The sequence below is a fragment of the Canis lupus genome, chromosome 19 (genome assembly GCF_048164855.1).
Source record: "Canis lupus baileyi chromosome 19, mCanLup2.hap1, whole genome shotgun sequence".
NCBI lineage: Eukaryota > Metazoa > Chordata > Mammalia > Carnivora > Canidae > Canis > Canis lupus.
Genome location: NC_132856.1, coordinates 17169354 through 17176114, shown reverse-complemented (window position 1 = coordinate 17176114; position 6761 = coordinate 17169354).

Here is a 6761-nt window from a genome sequence, read left to right as displayed (position 1 = left end):
GCTAAAAGGAAAGGACGTATTAGTTTTGTTGAAATTAAAGGATCATTTTCTTTCTTCTTTAAAAATAAAGCTTTTGTGTATTTGGAGCTTCCAGTGATGGTTAAGTCTACAATAAAAACAAAAGTCTACAATAAGGGGCAGAATCATGCATTTAATATTTAGTGTACCTTTGGAATGAAACCTATTACATGTTTAAACATATGTTTCTTTGTAAATGTTTCTCCTCTCCATTTCTCTGGCCAAGAGACAGAAAACAGTTTTTATTTTGCATGCTACCTTCACCCTATTGATTAATAGTGGGTCCTTTAATATAAATCTGAGACTAAGTTTGAGATTGAGGATCTGTTCGGAGGTAAACAATCTTAGTTCATTATCAGGAGTTACATGGACATAGAGGGATGCGTTGGTACACATGGTGTATAACCTTGAGCTCATCTTTTTCATCTCACTTTCTGGAAGGAGAAAGTTAAGTATGGATGTAGTGAAAAATCTCAGCTCATCTCATGTTCAAAGTGTCATAGGCTAAGTTGGGGAGACCCTACCACATTAAAATCTTCACATTAGGGACCCAGGCATCTTTTGCACTTTTGGTGAGGACATCATATATGCTGTTGCCTTATTTCAAAATAATACTAAAAATTTCATAGAACATTCAGTTCAATATAGCCATAGGGGTCAAGTCCATGCATAGCTTCCTTCTGCCTATTAATATCAGCATTACACTATGGTTGATCTTGAAGAGTTAACCTAATAATATGCTGTTATATAGTTAACTCTCTGCCCACAACTGCAGTATCTTTCTTATAAGAGCTATCACTTTGCTTTGGTTTATACTATTTCTATGCTTTGGTTTTATGATCATCATAAAATATTGCCTATTAAGGGCCTCTTATTCTTGACATCTTTCTAAAATGAGCAGGGGAAACAGACCCAGTTCTTATCTTTGAACCATGGATGTTTTGGTATATTTAATTTTGCCCTGAAATTCTATAATATTCTATTTTAAAACTTCATATATTAAAATATAATGAAGGAGTTTTTCCACTTAATTTAGAACTCTGTACAAACATAGTGGCAGCTATGTGTTCCATTGGACCATTGGACTGGGGTTTACAGTTTGCTATACCTACTATTGTTTAGCTTTTTTTTTTCTTTTCTTTTCTTTCATTCTTTTTTTTTTTTTTTTTTTGAAAGGATCAGAGAGAGGGACAGGAAGGTCAGAGGGAGAGAATCTTAAACAGGCTCCACACCCAGTGTGGAGCCCAACATAGGGCTTGATCTCACGATTCTGAGATCATGGTCTGAGCTGAAATTAAGAGCCAGAAGCTTAACCAACTGAGCCACCCAAGTGTTCCCTATTTGCTTAGCATTTTACTATTCCTCAGACCTCTACCCAAAGATGCTACTAAAGCTTTATTATAGTCCAAGTAAAAGTTATGACACTGGGCTCTCCACCTTTTTAATTTGCTAATACTGATGCTGGATTATTCCTACACTGTAATACCTTTTAGCTAAAAAAGACCCAGAGGTCTGCCTTAAACTTCTCTCAACTCTACCTTCTATTGACTGACATATGCAGACAGTTATATCTCGGAAGAATAATACTATTCAGACTCTGAATGGATAAACACAAATTTTATTCTTATTTTCTTCTTTCTCTATGTTACCAGTGAAGGAATAGGGGACGATTCCAGGCTTTGGAACATTTGTAAAGCTAAGCATGTCAGACCTTATTGGATTAAGGCATTAGATACCCGTTCTTGAAAAAGCAGTGTGGGGATCCCTGGGTGGCTCAGCAGTTTAGTGCCTGCCTTTCACCCAGGGCATGATCCTGGAGTCCTGGGATCAAGTCTCACATCAGGCTCCCTGCATGGAGCCTGCTTCTCCCTCTTCCTGTGTCTCTGCCTCTCTCTCCCTCTCTGTGTCTCCCATGAATAAATAAATAAAATCTTTTTTAAAAATTTTAAAAAAAGAAAAAGAAAAATCAGTGTGAGCAATCACTTCCAAGGTAGGAAGCCCATTATAGCAAATGCTGGAAATGGGGAGAGGTTTTAGCAAAATCAAATATCTTGCTTTAGAATGTTCAGAAAATGAAATATGTTACTACTAAGTAAAAAGAGTCGGTTTGTGTAAGTTTCCATTTTTCTCCATTTTTATTTAATATATGGTAACTATTTCCAACACTATTTTAGTCCTGCATTTCTAAAGCATATGGCAGCCCTATGGAAATATAGGTAGAAATAAATAATGGAGAAAATCAATCTATTTGAAAGTTGATAAATATTAATAATGACCCTGTGGAGAATGCATGCCTATCATCTTCTCAATCCAAGAGAGCTTTGTAGATGTTGTTGGACAATTTTGGGAACATATATTCCTTGGAGGAATCAAGGAGTTCATCTTGGAATGTAATTATGGTAGCTACTACTGCCACCATTAATAATAATAACACCAATACTGATGTATTGAGTAGCTCTAGTATACCAAGAATTTTACAATAATCACCTGATCCTGTCACTCAAGGAATATAAAACAGATAATATTATTTTCTCTGTTTGACAGGGTTGAAGAAATTGAGTCACAGAGGCATCAAAAACCAGCCCAGAATCAAATAGCTGTTGATATTGGAGCCAAGCTTCAGATATACTGTTATTCAAAAGTTCAGACTCAAAGCCTCTCTCTTCACCTCCATACTTTATTTGTCTGCTTCCAACAGGATGTTTAGGCAGAAGTGTTTAAATATCTCAAAATGGGAACATATAACACAAGGACTGATAACAAAATTGGACAGAGCAAAGGAAGTCTGTAAGTGGTGAGGAGAAGTTCACTATCTAGAAAAATGTCAAGGGAATCAACCTGGGATGAAATGGGAAGTGACTGCACGTTTTGACGGGGCCATTTACATATGGAGCTTTAAGTACAAGATAATAGGGACAGGAGCATATAGCATATGCATAGGATGGACAGGAAATTATTGTGTTACTAAAGTAGAAGTTGATCTTGGCTACCAGTTTGTTTTAAAGGGATTACTTAGACAAGTAATGCTGGAGGGGAAAAAAAGTCTGAATAGGCAGGAGCCTCCATGGAGAACATAAAGAACTATGAAAAATTCAGTTGAGATCAAAATTTGTTTCTAGAGCATTGATAAGAATGTGGAATCAGCCATAAAATGAGGAAGCTGTGGGGAAAAATTCAAAAGCTCTCTTTGATCTCTGAGTAGATTTTTTCAACCATGGCTAGCTGATGAGAAAATGTTAGGAAAAAAATTACCCGCAGTGTACAGCCATAGTTTCAGAATGGAAAATAGACCTTATTCTGCTTATCTTTCTAATCAACATACTACCCTCTCAAGAGGAGTTTCTCAATCAAGCTTCTTAATTATCTGTTGTTTTATAGGATTCTTAGTCTGTTTTTTATTTTCACTGGGCTTTCTAGAAAAGCAAACTTAAAACTAGAAAAATATATATATATACAGTAATACAAAAATACCTTTAAATGTTTGTTGAAATGTTTCCTTTCATGTCATATTTGATAAAATTTGAAAAATTCATTTGGAATATAATAGCTTTTATTACAAATGGTAACATTTTACATGTAATATTTTATGTATACTAGCCACTGTTTTAGCATTGTACAAAATATATCTGACTCATTATTTGTGTTAGAAATCAGGACAAAGACCTAATTTCCAATAGGTTTCTTAATATATTTTGGACTATTTTTAAGGAAAATGAAATCATTCTGAAATCTATTATCTTTACTTTCCAACACATTTATCTATGTGCAGGTTTTAATTGCTGTTTTTATGTGGACTTATAAAGTGTTGAGCATTTTATAAACAGTATTTGACTAGTTTATGGTCATACACTCAAGATAAATGTATCTTTGAACTCTTTGAGGGAAGGTTCCTATTAATATAATTAATATAATTGTCAATAGCCTAGCATAAAGTTGAAAAGAAAATTCAGTGCTGTGGTAAAAGAGATGATAGATAGATAGATGAGAGAGAGATAGATAGATGGATGATAGATAGATGATAGAGAAGAACAGCATTATGTATCTTTTTCTAAAATGCAGTTGATTAATATAAGCAGTTTACTCAAGTCTTTCTCTTATTTTTAAAAAACAAGTTGGTAACAAACATTCTTGTTCATTTAAAAATTAAATTCAAAAGAGAGAGAAATGAGCAATAAAGATGTCACAAGGGAAAGAAAATGGAAAAGTCATTTATTAGGAAGATAATAATGCTTAAAACTTTTATGGTGCTTTACACCTGGGAATTTCAAAGCTCTTCATTAAATGTTAGCTCAAAGGACTTCACACATGTTTCATTTAGTCCTTTTCTTCTGGGAAAATTATATAGAGGCATAAAATGCAATTGAAATTACAACTACAATGGATAAAAGCAGTTTGAGTATATTATGTGCCAGGCCATATTCCCCAAAAGAAGGATTTAATTGTGGGATACATATAGCAGATTGACTCTCCCCTGAGATTAGCCAAATGGTCATGATCACCCTACTAAATATGAAGTTGAAAATGGGAAGAAACTCAATGATGAAGAAAAAAAAATACAGCCAAGCACCTAAAGATAATAGATGGATGGGTCTGTTGAGCATCACTTCCTACTGTACATCAATTAAATGTGTTTGAGTGAGGTGCTTTAGACTGGGCCTTTTTAAATTCCTTCTCTGAATACAGATATAAAAGCAGAGCTGAGGAAAAGAGAAAAAAAAAGAGGAGCTGAGGGAGAAGTACTTCTTTTTGAGATCATTAACTCCCAATTCAGAGGCTGGAAGAAAAGATTTAGATTTGGACTCCAAAGAGAATTAAAAAGTACATGCAATTTCCAATCCCTCCTGGGGTCATTTTGAGTGATGAAAAACTGTGGAATTTTATAATGCCAATACGTATGAACAAACTTAAATGCTCACTAAACTTAAAAAAAAAAAAAAAAAAAAAAAAAACAGGCCCAGTGTGCTTGAAGTACCTACCACAATTCACTTAGGAAGTTGCCTTACTGATCAAAAAAATCACAAGGCTGACAAACAAATATCATCTGCTAACCAAAATAACCTAGGAAAAGGTGTAGGATGCCCTACTGATAAAAACATCTCTGGGACCTTTTTTTTTTAAGATTTTATTTATTTATTCATGAGAGACACACAGAGGCAGAGACACAGGCAGAGGGAGAAGCAGGCTCCCCATGGGAAGCCTGATGCAGGACTCGATCCTGGGACCCCAGGATCACAACCTGAGCTGAAGGCAGGAGCTCAACCACTGAGCCATCCAGGAGTCCCCCTGGGACAGCTCTTACAAAAAAACTTACACCTTTAATGCTTCAACTCCTAATTTTTGGTCAAGACAATCAACCATAAAAGAGAAGGAAATCCTGCCATTCATTTGTAACAATGTGGATAGACCTTGTGAGGGCATTATGCTAAGTAGACTAAGACAGAGAAAGGGGGATACTGTATGATCTCACTTATATGTGGAATCTAAAAAAGAAAAATAAAAACAATCACAGAGACAGCGAACAGGTTGGTGGTTATTAACAGATGTTGGGGGTAGGAAAAATGAGTGAAACTGGTCAAAAGTTACAAACGATAGTGACTATCGTTAACACTATTATGTTTTTGAAAGTTGATGAGAGAGTAGATCTTAAAAGTTTTCATTACAAGAAAAAAAATTGTAACCATATATGATGATGGATATTAACAAGACTTACTGTGGTAATCATTTTACAATATATACACGTATCAAATAATTATGTGTCCCTTAAATGAATAGAATATTATATGTCAATTATATTTCAACAGAACTGGGAAGAAGACATTTTGAAACCTTAAAATTGACTGATTTTATAATCACTTAGCTCCTCCCTGAAGCCACAACATCTTCCATGCCATTCATTTATATGAATGGAATCTCCTCTGAATTTAGAAGAGGGGCAGGGTCTTCTGCATCATTGGTAGTTGTATATAATCTTTTCTTTTTATTTTTTATTTATTTTTTATTTTTTATTTTTTTTAGTAGTTTTATTTTTTTATTTTTTTAATTTATTTTTTATTGGTGTTCAATTTACTAACATACAGAATAACCCCCAGTGCCCATCACCCATTCACTCCCACCCCCTGCCCTCCTCCCCTTCTACCACCCCTAGTTCGTTTCCCAGAGTTAGCAGTCTTTACGTTCTGTCTCCCTTTCTGATATTTCCCACACATTTCTTCTCCCTTCCCTTATATTCCCTTTCACTATTATTTATATTCCCCAAATGAATGAGAACATATAATGTTTGTCCTTCTCCGACTGACTTACTTCACTCAGCATAATACCCTCCAGTTCCATCCACGTTGAAGCAAATGGTGGGTATTTGTCATTTCTAATAGCTGAGTAATATTCCATTGTATACATAAACCACATCTTCTTTATCCATTCATCTTTCGATGGACACCGAGGCTCCTTCCACAGTTTGGCTATCGTGGCCATTGCTGCTATAAACATCGGGGTGCAGGTGTCCCGGCGTTTCATTGCATTTGTATCTTTCGGGTAAATCCCCAACAGTGTAATTGCTGGGTCGTAGGGCAGGTATATTTTTAACTGTTTGAGGAACCTCCACACAGTTTTCCAGAGTGGCTGCACCAGTTCACATTCCCACGAACATTGTATGAGGGTTCCCTTTTCTCCGCATCCTCTCCAACATTTGTTGTTTCCTGCCTTGTTAATTTGCCCCATTCTCACTGGTGTGAGGTGGTATCTCA